Source organism: Mandrillus leucophaeus, unplaced genomic scaffold (genome assembly GCF_000951045.1).
Source record: "Mandrillus leucophaeus isolate KB7577 unplaced genomic scaffold, Mleu.le_1.0 Scaffold507, whole genome shotgun sequence".
NCBI classification, from domain to species: Eukaryota; Metazoa; Chordata; class Mammalia; order Primates; family Cercopithecidae; genus Mandrillus; species Mandrillus leucophaeus.
The window spans coordinates 61,788-80,897 of NW_012105442.1; the positions used below are offsets into that span (position 1 = coordinate 61,788).

The 19,110-nt window shown below is 38.8% G+C and overlaps 1 pseudogene across 1 annotated transcript in view; it reads right to left on the reverse strand.

Moving 5' to 3' along the window:
- LOC105551098 overlaps positions 1–17,320 on the reverse strand; it is a 44,309-nt pseudogene extending 26,989 nt beyond the window's left edge. Inside the window, exons 1-6 of the transcript XR_001007819.1 lie at positions 17,118–17,320; positions 12,991–13,105; positions 12,655–12,828; positions 8,583–8,689; positions 7,362–7,503; positions 4,682–4,738 (exon numbers count right to left, since the gene is read on the reverse strand). The product of XR_001007819.1 is annotated as an ankyrin repeat domain-containing protein 20A2-like (transcript). The remainder of the gene's footprint in view (positions 1–4,681; positions 4,739–7,361; positions 7,504–8,582; positions 8,690–12,654; positions 12,829–12,990; positions 13,106–17,117) is intronic.
- Positions 17,321–19,110: the final 1,790 nt, after the last annotated feature.

The following is a 19,110-nucleotide window of genomic DNA, read 5'->3' on the forward strand; positions in this document are numbered from 1 at the left end:
CGTCATCAGCATATATCATTCTTTACAATGATAAAGAAGCAAAGGAAAAACAAAAGGACAAAGTACATACATCTTAAATGACTACATTCAATTACAATGGAGCTTTTTTTAACTATTCAAAAAGATACCCAATGTATTACTCCAACTATATGACTCTTCTGAAAAAAGTAAAATTATGACAACAGAGTAAAGATCAATGGTTGCCAGGAGTTGCTAGGGAGAAAGTGAGAGATGAACAGGCATATTATAGAGAATTTTTAGGGCAGTGAAACTGTTCTGTCAATAATATTACAGTAATAGATACATATCATTACACATTTGTCCAAATTCACAGAATGTACAGCATCAAGAGTGAAGCCTGATGTAAATATGAACTTTGAGTGATTATAATGTGTCAATGTAAGTTCATCCGTTGTAACAAATGTACCACTCTGGTGGAAAATAGTAATAATAGGGGAGGCTACGCATGTGTGGGAGGCATGGAACATATGAGAAATCTCTATACCTTCCTCTCAATTTTGCTGTGAACCTAAAACTGCTCTAAGAAATAAAGCTGTTGATTTAAAAAAGATATTCACAACTGGGCTCAGTGGCTCATGCCTGTAATCTCAGCACTTTGGGAGGCAGAGGTGGGTGGATCACCTGAGGTCAGGAGTTCAAGACCAGCCTGGCCAACATGGTGAAACTTCGTCTCTACTAAAAATACAAAAATTAGCTGGGCATGGTGGCAGGCTCCTGTAATTTCAGCTACTCAGGAGGCTGAGGCAGGAGAATCACTTGAACCCAGGAAGTGGAGGTTGCAGTTAGCCAAGATCGTGCTACTGCACTCCAGCCTGGGTGACAGAGTGAGACTCTGTCTCAAAACAAACAAACAAACAAACAAACAAGCAAACAAACAAACAAAAAAGGATATTCATTGTCTATGCATCCCAGGATCTTCCAAAACAAAAATTAAAAAAAAAAAAAAAAGATGGCCAGGTGTAGTGGCTCATGCCTGTAATCCCAGCACTTTGGGAGGCCAAGGCGGGTGGATCACCTGAGGTCAGGTCAGGAGTTTGAGACCAGACTGACCAACATGGTGAAACCTCGTCTCTACTAAATACAAAAAATTAGCCGAGCATGGTGGTGCATGCCTGTAGTCCCAGGTACTTGGGAGGCTGAGGCAGGAGAATCGCTTGAACCCAGGAGATGGAGGTTACAATGAGCTGAGATTGTGTCATTGCACTGCAGCCTGGGCAACAAAAGCTAAATTCTGTCTCAAAAATAAAAACAAAAAATAAAGGATATTCACTGAACCTGTTGTTATAATATATTTAAGCAAGACACGGTGACCCTAAAAATTAGAGATCATTGAAGACCAAAGTAACAGCATGTGGTCATTATTTCACAAATTGAAGTATATGTGATAAATAAATAAATTTAATTGCATGCATAGGTAAGAAAATATTGATAAAATGATTAAATATTTTATCTCATTTCATAATTCTAAACACGGATTTAGCACAATATAAAAACTAGATTATTCACGTAATCAAAATAAAAGACCATTTTTATTCTAATTTTAACTCGGAAATTATGCTTATTTAACATTTTACTGAAAGATTAATGAGTTAAAAAGGACAGATTATAATTACCTAACACTGCTATGGTAACTTATATACAAATACCTGTTTGTCACCAAAAGTCAAAAAAGCAACTAGCTTTACAACTTCAGATGGATCATACAACAGAAACTAGTACCAAGTTACCTTATAATATTGAGTGTTACTAAAATGAAATTTTAAAACAACACCAAAGTTTAAGTTGGGCAGAAAAGTGGGCATAAGTGTTGTGCAGAAAAGATTTCATATAGCAGGCAAGAGACTGCCATCCTTAGAAAGGCCTGCATGCAAGGCTGGCCCGTGGCTGGTGTTTAGGAAATTGGAATTGGGAGGGTTTCCACCATTCCCTGAGAAGACTGGCTCACTGTGTTTAAAGTGTTTATAGAAACAGTGTGGTTACTCTGAACAGCTGTTTTCCTTCTAGAAGTCTGGAATTTGGATACCTGTGAGGGAGAGTAACCTCCATATAAAAACTTGGGTACTTAAGTCTCTAATGAGACTCTGGTACTGACAGACATCACTGCACCTATGTTGTCAAAATGTGAGCCTGGGAGAATTAAGCAGATCCTGGGAACTCCACAGGAGAGAAGTCCTGGAGGCTTGTGCCTGGTTTCCTCCAGACTTGACCACATGCACACCTTTTTACTCTACTAATTTTACTTGTCCCCTTTCTTGTAATCAGTTAAAGATCTGAGTATGACTATTTGCTGAGTCCTGTGAGTCCTTCTAGTGAACCACCAAACCTGGCGGTGGTCTTGGGAAACCGTGACACATATGCATTGTATAAGATTTTTATTAAGTTGATATGATACATGTAACTGTAATCAGATGGCTATTTCACAGAATAACTTTCCCTAATCTGTTTTTCTTTTTTTGCCTTGATGTTTGACTTGGAGATTCTTGTATTTCTATATCTATCCAATTGAATAAAGCCATAAAAGGAATAAATGAAACAATAATGTCACAAAGTAATGTAAAATAAGCAGCAATCCTATTTTAACCAAATCAAAAATAGAGGATCTGGGTGATTGACAGTATGTCCTATAATATGAATGTTTCTAGAAAAAAAACGAAAAGGTGGTCAATTTTCTGCAACTCAACTGGGCTTCATTCCTTTATATAATAATTGTGCAGGCCATGTGCAGTGGCTCACGCTTATAAATTCCAGCATTTTGGGAGGCTGAGGTAGGAGGATCACTTGAGCCCAGAAGTTCCAGACCAGCCTGGGCAATATAGTGAGACCTCATCTATTAAACAAACAAACAAACAGAAAACCCTCAAAAAGAAAATTAACCAAGTGTGATGGTGCATGCCTGTTTGGTCCCAGCTATGTGGGAGGCTAAGGTTAAACATGAAAGGCTCATTTAAGGCCAGGAAGCAGAAGTTGCAGTGAGCCAAGATGGTACCACTGCACTCCAGTACCAGCAACAGAGGGAGACCCTGTATCAAAAATAAATAAATAAATAATTGTGTATCAGGCCAGATGTAACTGCACAAGACTGTAGGTCCCAGGTACTCAGAGGATGAGGTAGGAGGACTGGTTGAGCCCAGGAGTTCAAGGCTACAGTGAGCTGACTGTACTGCTGAATAGACACTGTATTCTAGCCTAGGCAACATAGACCCCATCTCTTATAATAATAATTGATTCACTGTGCATCATTCAAGTAAACTGTGTAACTGGAGAAAAACATATGACTATTGAATATACTGTAATAGTCTACTACTGATCATAGAGTTCCTGTTTACTGCTTCTAATCTTTTTCTTCGTTTCTTATACAATTAAAAACACGATTCACCCATTAAAGGCAGTTCATCACAAAACAAGTCAAAAACTCCAAAGAACTGCATCCAAACTATAGGATGTGTTATCCACTGCTCCCTGTAAACAGTTGGATTTGGTCACTAAGAATCAGCAAGACTTTTTAACTTTGTGTGTGTGTATATGTGCATGTGTGTATGTGTATGTGTTTTATAAAGTATGACAGATAAAACCACTTTGCTTGTGTTAAGAATATGTAATATAACTTGTGCTTCTCAATAAGGAATTGCTTTTCTGTCTTCTGTGCTCAGTAGCTATCTTCAAAAAATAATCTCCTATTTGTATGGATGTATGCTGTTCAGTTTTACATTTCTTATTGCATTTATGGTACAAGAAAGGGATTGCCGAGTTCCCATTTCTAAGATAGTTACTTTCTTAGTGACACAAATCAACATGTAATACTGTTCACCCTTCAACAGCAAGGGTTTCAACTGCAGGGATTCACTTATATGCAGATTTTCTTCTGCCTATGCAACCCAGAGACAGCAAGATCCACCTCTCCTCCTCCTCCTCAGCCTAATCAACCTGATGATGATGAAGACCTTTGTCAGGATCTACTTATGCTTTATGAAAGGTCAATATGCTTTTCCTGATGATTTTCTTTCTAACAGCTTCAATTATCTGGCTTACTTTATTGTCTGAACACAGAATATAATAATGCAGCAAAAACAAAATAGGTGTTCATCAACTGTTTTATGTTATCAGGAAGGCTTCCAGCCAGAGGTGGGCTATTAGTAGCTAAGGTGAAGGAATCAAAAGTTATACTCAGATCTTCAACTGCACGGGGATCAGAGTCCCTCACCCCCACATTATTCATGGGTCAACTGTAATTCTTTATTTACTAAATATAAACAATTTATTATAAAACTGAAATAGAAGATCCATTTGTATAACAAGTTCAATTGGTTATAATGTGACTATAGAGGAAACCTACAACATACTAACTTAAAAATCTTTTTTCTTATTTATGCAAAAATATTATATAGAATTGTAGGGATCATGATTAAATAAATGAATTTTTTCAGACAATAATGTTTGAGATTATAAATGAGCTACAACTACCTTCTTAAATAAATCTGAATTTCAAACTAAAGTTAAATTTAAAAAATTAATTTACTTATGTAAATACACATATACACATGCAATTCATACATATTTTTAAACTGGCTTTTACTACCTTAATCTTGTATCTTACTTTTCATTTTCTTATCAAGAGTAGGATCACCAAGAGAAATAAGAAATTCACTATCAGAAGTCTTACCTGGATTACCATTTTTAAGTATCTTCTTTTTAATGTTCCAAAATTTATTGTTTAATTCTATGTATACGAAAGTAATAAATAAAATTGCTATTTTTATACTGAAATTAAAAATATTTACCAAACATATTAAATTCTAAAACAATTTCAGGCAATATCAGACCTAATATCAGAATTTTAATGTCCCATACATTTCAAATTTTTTAACCTTATAAGCTGATTAAGCTTATAATTAAAGAAGAAAAAAGGTGAAGAACTCATAAATGGAGGAAGCACAGCTCAGTAAATTAACTCTAGTTAGCAGGACCTCATGCAAAGTGTCCTGCACTCAGAATAAGTCCTCGCTCTGTAACCAATAGGTATTCTGTTTACAGACAAGTTGCTTCTCGTAGGCTCCATGGTTTCTTCTAAAAAACAAGGATTTTGCTACCTACCTCACTAGGTTGTTAGGAAGATGTAATGAGATTACATGTTTAAATGTTCAGAGAAATAGTAAAACAATGGAATAATTTATTCTTGAACGTTATTGCTGAAACAATTTTTGGAATCCCAAATAAAGCTCAGTGTGTGTTTTTCTGTAAGTCCTAATATTCAAATGTTACAGTTTTCAGAAAATGTTATTACGTGCTAATTTTGGTTATTAGTTGGATTCATTGTGGCTTGTAATTCAGGGCATTTTACCTAATTAATAACTTATTACTAATGTATATATACACACATATATATACATATATACACACACACACACATATATATATGATCTCATTAAAATAGATTACCTAATTGTCTCCTATCACTGAGCTCATCAATCACACCAAGGGCAGAAAACTAACAGGCATCAAAACTTGGCTTGGACAACTGTCACTCCTTCTCTACCTCCTCAAACTCGGAGCCAGCAGATCTGTGCTAGGATGCTGGATCTCCATGGTCCTCTCCAACTAACAGACAAGACAAAACCCTGCTCTGATTGTTTTTCAGATCCATGAAGGAAACACAAGCTGACATTTTCTCATTCCCAAGACATGTACTAACAACATGTAACATCCCCTTACTACTCAGCTCTTTTCTCATTTCAGAGATCACCGTACATCAATAGTTTCATACTGATAATCACAATTTCAATATTGGGTGTCTCCTGTTTTGATTTCACTCACACTACCTTCCTTGGAGCTACTCAACAAACAGTCAAATGACCTTCCTGGGGCTATGCAAAATATGGAATGCTTTCTGTAATTTGTGTGCCATCCCTAGGCAGCAGCCATGCTTATCTGCTCTGTATTGACCTAATTTTAAAATATGTACTGCGGAAACAAGTACAAGGTCCTGTTTGATACATGGATACTCATGAGTCATGGATGAGGCTTAGCTCTATTAACTCCAACTCACTTAACTTTAGATTCAGAGAATTTTATTGAATGGCTTCCTGTGAGGCAGAATTTTAAAACATATTTAAAACTTGAGAAAGAGTTGCGATTAGCCTAGGAGATTTTCATTATTATAAAGACACACTACTTGAGGGGCCAACTGCAAGTTGGTTCCCACTACTCGCTGGAAAGGTAACACGGAACCTTCTGCTATCTAACCAAAGCTTCTGCACAGGATATAAAAAGTCTCAAGGTACATATCTGATAGCAAAAGGGAAAGGGAGCTCTGATCTTTTCCTGCAACATTATTTGAACATCCCTGACTGTTGAGAACAAGTCCAACTAATATTGGTTAAAGAAAAGACAAACATGACTCTCAAAGGATAACATACCATGAAGGCCTAGGCTAAGTCTAGCTAAGAGGTGGGCTCCAAATAAGGTTTTTAGTGTAGGGCAAGCATCAGCTTGCTCAATGTTTGTGTGGGTAAAGCTAGGAGGCCTAGCTGCCAGAGCAGGGTGCTAGGGACAATGATTGAACATAAATACATAAACTAATAAACACCGTAGCTTTGAACTCTATGTATGAATCACCACAAAAACTGAGGGGTCTGAATCAGTGATGGCATTCTGGTGGCAAAGGTCAATCATTATCAGATTGTAGGACCAGTTACAATGGCAACAATACAGCAAGTGAGTCCGATCATTCTGGAGACAACAGAATGATTAGAATGGCCTTTTTCCCCTTCTTCTGACTTGTGAAGAAAGGTTGCCTTCCTCGGACTTAAGAAAGCCCTTAGCTTCTTGGAAAATTCAAAGAAGGAAGACACAGGAGACAGCCCGAGGGGACAATACAAGATTTTCTGCTAAATTGGACATTTCAAGACCCAATAACTAATTAGAAAAGTCAGGCCAGGCATGGTGGCTAGCACTTTGAGAGGCCGAGGCAGGAGGATTACTTGAGCTCAGGAGTTCAAGAGCAGCCACGGCAACAGAGCAAGACCTTGTGTCTATAAAAAAAAAAGCAAAAGAAAAGAGGTCAAAGATGTGGCTCCTTTTATCCCATGCATGGGGATTATACTTAGAATAAAATGAACAACATTGAGATCCCTAAGGACAAAGGTCTTACAAGTCCTGAAAAAAATCTTGCCCTCTACTTCTAACTAATCTAGACTTCTGCTTGATTTCTGGCTAAAAGGTAAAACTCACTGCTATTTCAAACTACCAGAACCAAACTATGAACTCTCACCTAATGTATAAGATGGAATAATTGCAATTGTTTTAAACTTCCATTTAGTATTAACTGGTCTTTTAACATAAACCCTTATTTTGTCAACCCACGAGAAAGAGCATAACCTTCTGCCTCTCGTCCACACGTCTTGAGTGAAGACATTAATATTTTGCTTAAGAAGGATGTTGACAATACCTGGTGAGTCATAGTGCACAGCAAGCATGAGGGTTGTTCTAAAATAACAAAGAAATAACTCCACTCAACAACTTTAATAAAGACTTTTTTAAACAGCTAGTTTGATACACTTTACTATTTTAACATCTGCCTGTCAGTGTAGACGTAATAACCATTTGCATGTACTAGCTTGAGTCTATAAGCAACTAGGGTGCTCAAGTGTTCATCTTTGTAAATTATCACCAAGGCTAAAAGGAAGGGACAACAAGGAATCCTCTTGTCCCACAGGGGTATGACATAATACAACTTGCTAACTTATAGTCCTCTGGTGGCCAAGAAATTGTGCTGGGGTCACTTATCTAAAGTAGGCAAAGATTTACATGAAGATTTCCCCATTGCTTTCCTAGTCTGATATATTATAATTCAAATCAGCTAGGGGTCAGATAAGAGTTATCTGCAGGCGGAAAACAACAACAACAACAAAAACAATAATAATCACAATACTAGTAGTAGTAAACTAAAAGTCCACATCTTAAAAGTTAATAAAACTGGCCAAGTGCAGTGGCTTACGCCTGTAATCCCAGCATCTTGGGAAGCCAAGGAGAGCAGATCACGAAGTGAAGAGATTGAGACCATCCTGGCCAACATGGTGAAATCCCATCTTTACTAAAAATACAAAAATTAGCTGGGCATGGTGGCGCACACTTGAAGTTCCAGCTACTTGGGAGGCTGAGGCAGGAGAATCACTTGAACCTGGGAGGTGGAGGTTGCAGTGAGCCCAGATCACACCACTGCACTCTAGCCTGGCAACAGAGTGAGACTCCATCTCAAAAAAAAAGAAAAAAAAATTAAGAAAACCAATACAAAACCCTTTAGCTAATAAAAGATTACACTAGCAAGAAATCAGATTATAAATAACAAACACTCTATATTATAAGAAAAGATGAATTCTACTACATACCGTTCTTTATGTTACTCAGTTCAGATATTTGCTGGTCTACCTGATTCTTCATGGTGGTATTTTTCACTATATGACAATAATTACATTAATCTTATTAATATTTCTGACTTGAGTGACTATTACCACTCTAGAATATACAGGTTTTTATTAAAAAAAAAAAAAAAAGAACTACTGTACCATCTCAGCTTATCAACGGCATGTACATTTGCTTTGTTTTTCAATAAAAAATCTACCATTTTCTCTTTCTTGCAAATTACAACAAATAAAAGTGGGGTATTATTGTCCTATAAAACAGCAGAAAAAATTAATAATTCACAAAATTACGTATTTCTCAACTGAATTGAAAATCTTATCTAAGGTGCTTTGAACTTCAACATGCAGTATAGAAAGCAAGTAAATGAAAAGCAGGCCCTTCCTTCTCACTCCTCTGCACTTTCTGATGTGCTGCTCATTGCCTTGCAAACAACCCTCCTCTGTCTCCCCGGATTAACTGTGGTCATTACCAAAACTCACTTTCAACATTTACCAGTCCCAAGAATCCTTGCTTTGATCACAGCACTTAGCATGGTACATTGTAATCATTTCATTGTTTCCCACTGAAACCAAGAGCTTCTTGAGGGCAAAGGCTGTATCTTTTGTCTCTATAGCCCCAAAACCCTAAGACATAGTAGCAAATATTTTGGGTTTTTTACATAAATTAATGATCTAAGTTATTCTCTCTAAAGCAGTGTTTCTTAAACTATATTCCAAAGAATATTTGCTTTACCAGAAGTATACCCCAAGAGAAAGACTCCATGACCATCTGCATTTGAGAAATATTACAAAACTGTATTTTAGGTCCCATAATCAAGAAATCTCTTGAATTTTACCTAATCCCCATTTGATAATACTATTTGTGGCAAACATTAACATTTGAGAAATTAAGAGTTTCAGAGAAACAGTTGCCAGAGCTCCCCATTACAGGTGGAGGTTTCCTCTGGGTGGTACAAACTTGCTTGATTCACTTCTATCAGTGGTGTCAGGATCCCAGATGCCAATGTCAGGCACTCCTGCTCCAAATGGTCCCTATCAAAATGAGCTCTGAATTAAAAGAGACTGGCTTCAAATGCACTTATTTTCCTTATTATTAAATAGTCCGTAGATTTTTTTCCTAATACAAGAAAATAGATTTTTATCTTTACTGTTAGAAAGTTCAGTATGTTCTGTGTAAGAGAGATAGGTTTAAAAAACTTAAAAACAAATACTTAAAAGACCAAAGCTCAGTAAGAAATACTATTCTCAATTACAATGGTAATCCCGGCACCCTAATGCAGTTCTACTTTTTAAATCCATTTTTATTGGCTTCCACTTAAATGGCTATTTAAAATTATTTTTTATTTTAGGGAAAACATAAATCAGAAATAAAACATAAGTGCTTGTCAATAAAAGTTCTCTTACTGATCCATACGGATTATTTCTAGCATAATGAAAGCCAGTAAGTCACTTGCATTTTTAAAGGAGGGTGCTGAGGACAAAGATATAATATCTGCAATATTCATAAATTATCCAACTATAACCAGGAATAACCTAATAAGGCTTCTAGGCATTCTTATGGGAAGATGACTATTTGTGGTATATATAAAGAAAAGAGTTTTAAAAACTTCTAACTTCTAAATTTCAACTCCATAACTGAGAGATTTATATACTCTATAGACTACATATTATAAACAAGCACATGCTGACTTAAAAACCTTGAAGTCTTTATCAAAATATACTACAACCTAAGAGTTGTAAACTCAAATACTTACAATGACAAAAGAAGGTCACCTGAGTAAGGGAAGTACTGAGGTGGGCACAGTAGCAAACTGGAGAATACACGCCTTCTACAAAGGGGCAACCTCTGCACAGCAGACCAAACAGTGATAAAAATTCAGGGGACACCAGATTTGACTTTTTAGGATAAGCCTGAAGTCCAGATTTCTACACAAGTCTTCTAAATTGTACATGTTGATTCAATTTATAGAGGCAACCAAATCTGTGTACCACATTAGAATATAGCCCTTGCTTTTTTATATTTACTATAAATGCATTATGAAATGGTTGTGTATAATCCAAGTATTTGCACGTAAAATATTTTCTTTCTCTAGTGTCATATGTTTTACCAAAAATTCAGGCTCTCATATATAATAAAAATGGTTTAAAAGACTCATAATACTTGCTTCAAGAATTTTTCCAACATTTATTCATTTAAAATATATTGGTATATAATTTTCCCAGATTGTTAGCCAAATAGATCATTGGTTCATAGGACTGCTAAAACTAAATTATTGTAGGAATTCCTATCTGTATTCTTATTAACTTCATGGATTTCAGTGTTTAAAACTGACATTTTGGTTATGCTAAAGCTCTATAAACTTAACAAACATACTGAGATAGTTCATAATACAACTTCAACTAAAAAAAAAGAGTTTAGGATTTGCTACTATTCTAACTGAGAAAGCCCAACTTGTAATGAACATTTGTTGACACGTAATCACCTGCATGGTGACAAAGGGACATCAAATCCTGAAAGGGTCAGCCCCTACCTATTGAAAGATTACCCATAAGCAAATTTCTAAAGACTCTCTGAATGGTAGTGAATGATTAATGGTGGGAAGGAAAAAGTGTTATTCTGTAAGCTGAGAGATATTGCCAATAATATTTCCCTTTCACATCCCAGTCACAGATGTAGAGAAAGACAGATAAGTCTTGAAAAGCAGATTGAAAAGGAAAACTTTGAAGGAAGTAGCACCTATCAAACAGAAACTCTTCTAGAGATTTCCTACATTTTTGAGATACAGAAATTTATATATTGCACCTATCTATTCTGGGGTTCTTAATCAGGTGTGTATACAAACCCTTGATGGTTTTTTTTTTTTTTTTTTTTTTTAGATAGAATTTCGCTCTTTTTGCCCAGTTTTTACTGTACAGAAGGTCTTTTTTTTTTTTTTTTTGGCTGTTGCTGTTAGAGACAAGAGTCTCACTATGTTGCTCAAGCTGGACTCAAACTCTTAGGCTCAAGCAGGGACTACAGGAACATACCACTGTGCCCAGCTTCGAGAAGATGTTTTTAAACAGGTTCAGGCCTTATTAGGTCTATTACATCAAAATCCTCAGGGGAAAGCCTACAACTGTAGATGTTTAACAACACGTCCTCAGGTCACTGTAATGCGCAATTCTGAGAATTAGTGCAGCAATCACTTCAGTCTCATCTCTCACTTGCATGACTAATTCCCTTTATCAGTTGGACATGTGGCCAAAAAGAGAAAAGAGTAAGAGATAGAGTCATTTATTAAAGCTCCAGTTAAGTTTCCTGGGAATGGGTAGAACAGGGACAAGTAAACTCAAAATCCCCCTTGATTTTGCTATTTATAAGCTCCTTATCTCCCATCTTCCCACCAAGATGTGCTAGATTTGAGAAGTCTTTAGACTCTTATCTAAGTGGCTGTTTCTGCCAGGATGGGCAATAAGTCAGTTAATAATTTGTTCCACCTTCTGCTGAAGTTTTTCTCACTTTGTCAACACATATTCACTGCCAATCTGGTTTCCTCAGACTCCCAAAATTAATCTCCAGGCAAGTTTCAACTCACTCTCATTTTCAAGCCAAAAATTATTAGACCCAAAACTAAAGAGCACCTTGTCTCAACACATAAACTAGAAGAACTTAAAAAAAAAAAACAAAAAAAAAAAACTCTTCCTGTCATTTTCCCTCATTACCTAACTTCCAAGTGACCTGCATATTTCTGATTGCTCTCCTTTTCCCTTCCTATGTTTCCCTGTTAAGCCTTGTGCCACTGAGAAATGATACATCAGTTTTTCAGAAAATTATCAGCAGCAGCAACACGTCCATTTACTGTAAGTTGCTTTAGTTTTGTTTGAGTTTTAAGACAAAGCCTATCTCCAGGGCATATTTTCTTTCCTGTGTTGTTTTATACTAATTAGGAAAAAAAAAGAAGGAAAAGAATAACCCTGTGTAGGAAACAGTGAAAAGGTTTTACCTTTAACAAATTCACAAATATTTTCCAAAGTGCATTTTATAAAGCTGTGCCCTTTAATGATTCTTTAAAAAGCTCAATATTTAAAATAAAATCTTAGACAACTGATTATTTCAAAATAACTTAATTTGCATTGGCTTTCAGGGAACGGTTGAGCTTCCAAATATAAAAAATTGACCCTTACCTATGTCAATGTTAAAACAAATATTTTGGAAAGAAAGTAGATTGAACTATACCTTGTCCAGTGCTTCAATATTTGCACCATGTGAAAGCAGTTTTTCTGCCAGTGAGGTGCTCTCACTGTACACAGCATAATGGAGAGCAGTGTTGCCTTAGATATCCTTAAGGTCTGGATTGGCACCATGTTCCAGCAGAATAACAGCACAAGCCTCTTCCTGGCAATGGACTGCCTGTTCATATTAGACCAAGAAATAGACTGTAAATTCTAAGAAATCAAAATACACATTTCACAGGTTTCACCAACTAGTTATATTTAAATGAGATCAATTTATTTTAATTCTACATGTGTAAATCAAATCCATGTCATGCTGAAAGAGTTGGCTCTAATATACCTGTATCAAAGGCGTTCTGTTTTCTTTGTCACAGATATCAGTCTGGCATTTTCTGTTAACCAGGAGAGTGACCACTTTCACATGGCCACTGGCACAGGCCAAATGTAGAGCAGTTCTACAAGAGGAAGAGGACTTTTTAGGAAACTGTAGTGCATCATCTCAAAATCTACCATCATTCATGTCATTGTAAAAATTGAATAGCATGTTTTTCCTCTGCTTTCAAAACAAATGATATATTTTTAAGAAAGTACAATACTTACTAGCTCTTATTGCTCACTGCCTTAATGAAAACAGCAGCCTATTTGAGTAGAAAGAGCTCAGGCTTTGGATTCAGTTCGACTAGGGCTTGAGTCCTACTCTAAACCCTGTCACTTACCAACTATTGCTTAGCCTTTCTGTGCTTCAACTTCTTCATCAATAAAGATGACAATAGTAGCTATCTCATAGGACACCATCGTGATGCTTAACTGAGAAGCTATGTGAAGTATTTAGAATAGTTCCTACAATAGCTTAATAATTGAAACATTTTTGTTTATTGAGACAAAGTCTCACTCTTTTACCCAGGCTGGAGTGCAATGATGTAACTATACCTCACCATAACCTGGAACGCCTGGGCTCAAGTGATCCTCCATCCCCAGCCTCCTGAGTAGCTGGGACTACAGATGTGCACCAGCATGCCCAGCTATTTATTTAAAAATGTAGAGTAAGAACCTCACTTTGTTACCCAGGCTGGTCTCAAACTCCTGGCATCAAACAATCCTCTCACCTCAGCCTCCCAAAGTCCTGGGATTACAGGCGTGAGCCACTGCACCCAGCCAGATATTATTACTATTTCTACTACTTAACAAAAACATTTTAATTAGGTAAAATGATACAATTATACCTACTTTGCAGGATGGCTTAACGAGTAGGTCACATTTTAACACCTCTGACATTGGAATGCCACTTATAATCCATAATTTATTATAAATATAATTGGTAGCATTTTAAAAATTATCTTATTGATACATAACATAATGGGGCATCACACAATCCATGAGAGCACATTAAGTAGAATATGGTAACTCAGGTCTAGGGCAGTTCCAGGCATGTAACTGAAACTTAAATACATTTTAGTTCTTAAAGGGACTATGGGAAAAGAGCACTGAAATAATCATGCATTTTTTTAAACAAATTATTTGATTTTCAAACAACTTGAAGTCAAAGGAAACTCATGAGTCAAATGAATTTGTATGGCTCATTTTATTCAATACTTACACTTACAGAATATATGCAAATAAGACTTTTCGATGATTAATATTAGTATTTAAGACTGACAAACCTTTGAAAGGGCAGTTAAAGGTTATCTTCTACTATTTTCTAACTTCAGAAATGCTTTTGTTTGAAAGGTGGGAGATAAAGTTTCAAGGAGATTCAGTCCCAATATTCCTATTTTAAATCTCTCAGCTTGCGCAGGCAGCACAGGTAAACATGAAGTTTTTAAGGATAGAAGGGTCCTGAAAGATAGTAGAATATGTCTGCTACATAATAGGTACTCAGGTTATGTTTCACAAATAAATCAAATGAAAGAATGGATAAATACAGTTGGGGAGTTCAGTATTTTTAAATAAACTCCTACAAAGCAATAATTTTGCAACAGTAATTATATGTATTTTTATTTTTAAAGAATACAATTAAAATGAAATGATTAATCTATCATTGTTTGCATAAATGGAATGAATGTATAAGAAAAACATACATAATAAAACATATAAAATCTGGAAACAGATAAAAACATTCCCATTTTACTTCTGAAAAGGCTAAAAGTTCAAAGAACAATACACACAATAACGATAAAAAATAGAAAGTGAGAAATTATTTTTATCAGTGCAAGATTCATATTCCTCTCTTCCCAAGGATTATTCCATTAATAATAAACATTTACTACAAGTTTCGTACATGCTCACTGCAGCACTCACAGATAAGAAAAAGGAAAAAATCTTAACTTAAAATACAAATGCTCAGAAATTACAAATTTTTATTTTGTACATATTTTTTGCTAAAACAAGACCATAGTATGTTTGTGCAGATGTATAATTTAACTGATTTTTTTCCTCACTAGCCATAAAAATATACACCTTCACACATCAACGTACTTCTGTATCTATTGCCACCTTCAATGGTCACATATTATTCCATCCTATGGATGCAACTGAAATTTATTTATAGGATCCATTCTATGGGTCCTTTTTAAAGTAAGTGCTGTGAAAAATAAAGTGCATGTATCTTTATTTCCTAAGGGTATTTTAGTGTAATGGAATTGATGGGTAAAAGGCATACACATTTTTTAAATGTACTTACCACCAAATTATCTATTTGAAAAGTAATCAGCAACTTAAACTTTAAGCAGGAGTATAAAACAGCCTCACAAATATTGTGGATAAAAAACTGTTTTATTCCTCTTTTATTTAAATTCTTATACCAGAAATGCAAAAGACTTTTTCCTATGTGCATAAGTAACTTGTAGATCTGGAGAAACGTACTTTGCCCAATTTTAGAGTTTTTAATGATTTGATTTGAAATAATTCCCTGTAAAATGAAAATGTACTTTTCATCTATATATATATAACTTTTCATCTAATGTGTATATATAACTTACATATATAGCATCTATAATACATATGATATAAATATCAGTAATATATATCATATAATATATAATAATATAGGCCATGCACGGTGGCTCATGCCTGTAATCGCAGCACGTTGGGAGGCCAAGGTGGGCAGATCACTTGAGGTCAGGCGTTCGAGACCAGCCTGGTCAACATGGTGAAACGCCCTCTCTACTGAAAATGCAAAAATTAGCCAGGCATACTGGCACCTGCCTGTAATCCCAGCTACTTGGGAGGCTGAGGAAGGAGAATTGCTTGAACCCGGGAGACAGACATTGCAGTGAACCAAGACTGTGTCATTGGACACCAGCCTGGGCAAAGAAGCGAGACTCTGACTCAAAAAAAAAAAAAAGGAATATAATGAATTCCCTATAAAATGGAAATATACTTTTCATCTGAATATATATATATAATAAAGTCAATATTTTTCACATAAGCTCTCTTTCATTTCGTTAATTTGTCTTCCGACACACAGGCAGTTTTAATTTTTAGTTTCCTAAATCAATCTTCAGAATGTCTGCTTAAGAGGTCATTCTCAGGAAGGCCTTTGTCAACATAAAATGTTCCTGTAAAATAAGCATTTGTGTTTTCTCGTACTTTACTAATTTGCATATGTAAAAAATTCAATCTGCATTCCATCAGAACTCATGCTTGTGACATAAAATTTCATTAGTTTTCTTCAAACAGCAGGCATTTTTTCATTAATAATTCATCCTTTCCTACTCATCAATCCTTACTTCTATCTTACACAATTTCAGTGTTTCTGGGTTTCCTATTCTGTTCCATGCGTTTGTCTTTTCAGCTGTCAGTAAACGATTTATTGTCGAAATTATAGCACATTTTGCTATCTAGAGAAGTGTTTTTTCACTCCATTATGAGATTTTTTTAAAATGTCCTCACAATAGTGAAAGACAGCAGGTGTCATACAAAAATATTAAAACCTTGATATTTTCATTGGGTCTATGTAAAATTGATAAACACAGAAAGGGCTCACATTTTGAGAAAAATGTGCCTTCCCATTCAAGAACACAGAACCCACCTCCCACTTCCAAGTTTCTCTCTAAGAAACTTCAGTAAAGAACCTACCTACACAGGTGGATACGGATGTAAAACGGACAGTTTTATCTGAGAACTTTTCACCTACTGAAAATAACTCACGGTATTTTTGATAGGGGAATGAGTTTTCTCATTAGGCACCTCCTATAATGTACATAAACCATGTTTTAAAGGAGTTCGTTAAAAATAACACCATATATGCTTAACTTTGTGAGTTAAATCACTCAAATTCTCCACCTACTCCAGCCAGGGAATTATGAGGGATGGAAAACAGCTGAGGGCCTGTTTGGCTCCGCCACTGGGAGGGTGCCCGGCGCCCTCCAAGGACCAGTCCCAGGGGCTGCGGGGAAGCCGGGCCTGGGGCCCCCCTCCAAACCGGGGCTGAGCCCCTACTACCTGTGCTGCTTGTCCCCCTACTACCTGTGCTGCTTGTCCAGGGCGTCCAGGTCTCCGCTCCTGCGGGCGGGGCAGCGCTCCACCTCCGCCGCGTCACCCTTGACAGCCGCCCTGTGGATCTTCTGCAGTTTGGCCTCCCAGATTCGGTACCCTCAACCCGTGTAGTCGTGGTCTATGGAGCCCAGGACCATCTGGCGCCTGCGGCTCCCGAAGCTGAACAACCTCATGGTGGTGACTTCTCAGACCCCCAACCACCGGCTCTCGAGCGGGGGCAGCTTCCTGTCACCTTTTCACCAGGAGCCCCTGCCCCCGCCGACCCAGCCCCAAATCCCCTATCCAACCCCAAGTCCCGATCCAACTCCAAATCCGCGATCCAACCCCCAGTCCGCGATCACAAATCTAGGATATACTCCAAAATCCGCGATCCAGCCCGGTCCACCACAGCCTTCAGCAGGGACACTCGCAGCCTCCGACCTCTCAGACCGAGTGAGCTTCGCAAAGCCGTTGGGCGCGCGCCTGCACCGCGGTGGCCGCTGGCTCCCGGAAGTCACTCACAGGTGGCCCGCGCGAGCAGGTGGGGCTGCAGCTCTCGGCGGGCGCCACCAGGCTCGAGGATTCTCCTGGGCTGGCCTGGGCGGCCCCAGGATAGCACGCGTGCAGCCAGCCCGGCCTGAGGAGGAACTGTCTGGCCTTGCAGCCCGCACCGCTTCTCCTCCGAAGGGAGATAGGGTGCTGGCAAGAGTACTCCCGGCCACCTGAGTGGCTTCGCGGATGGCCTGGCTTCACCTTGAGGCTCTGGCCCTGGAGTCTGTGTGGCTAGTGTCGGGTAGCGGGAAAGCCATGGAGAGTCAGGAGCTGCTCCTTCCCCCACCCGCCGTCACCGCTTCCAGTGCCCCACGAATGGTTTCAGCTGCAGATCTGGCACTGGCACGAGATGGCGGAGCTTCCACTAGATGGCGTCAGGGTCGCCAAATGCACAGCCTACCTGGCCTCGAGATGAGCTCCTCTTGGACATCTCTCGGGATCCTGGGCCCTGGCACTGGGCACTCTGTATCCACACCCATGAAACAGCGACCGCTGGCGGGGCCGATGGCCTGACTTTGCCGCCTGGGTGTCTGGCCTCAGGATTCACGCTACTGGGGGGCGGGCGTGGTCTGGAGTGTCCAGTCACTTGCTGCCCGTGCACCACGTCTAGGCTGCTGCTGCGGCTCGGACGCCAGAGGGGGCTGGCAGGCCTGGTAACTAACGTCCTCAGGGTCATGTTCATCGCCGGTGTGCTCTGACTTGGCCTCCTCCAAAAACGCAGGGGCTGCCGGGGCGGGCTCTTCGTGGTAACTGGCATGGTATTAAGCAGCAGGTTCCCACCCTGGTGCCGCTGCTGTGCGGACTGCCTGACTTGGGCGCCCAGGCACGGGCCCAGGGTCCGCGTGGCAGGTGTGCGGGTAGGGTGGGTGGTGCGGAAGGTCAGGGGTTGCTCCGTCATCTCTGCTTGTGTGCAACCTGCAGTTCTGCAGTTTTCTGCAACCGCTGAGGCACTGGCGCGGGAAAGCGGAACTCCCCTGGATGGCATCAAGGTTGGGGACACAAAGCACAGCCCAGCAGGCCTGAGGGTCCTGCTCCTTTTCCACATGGTCTGAAGCCTGACCCAGATGCTGAGCACTCTGCCTGGGTGCAGACAGGGCTGACTGATTGGTTGCAGAGTGGGCCATCTGGCTTTACCACTGAGGCATCTGGCCCCAGGATCCGCATGCTGAGGTCGTGGGCTGGGGTGGCCAGGCAGTTGCTGCCCACATGCAGGTGGCAGCTGCAGCTTGGGCACCTACGGGGATTGGCGGGGCTGGCACTTGACCTCAGGGTCGCCAAGTGCACCGCCTGCCCAACTGAGGATCTGTTCCTCTTTAGCCTGAGCCAACAGCGCAGAGGCCATGATGGCTCAGTTTCTCCGTGGAAACTAGGATGGGGTGAGCTGCTAGTTCCCGTCCTTTGGCCGCCTGGCCAACTGCCAGACTTAGCCGCT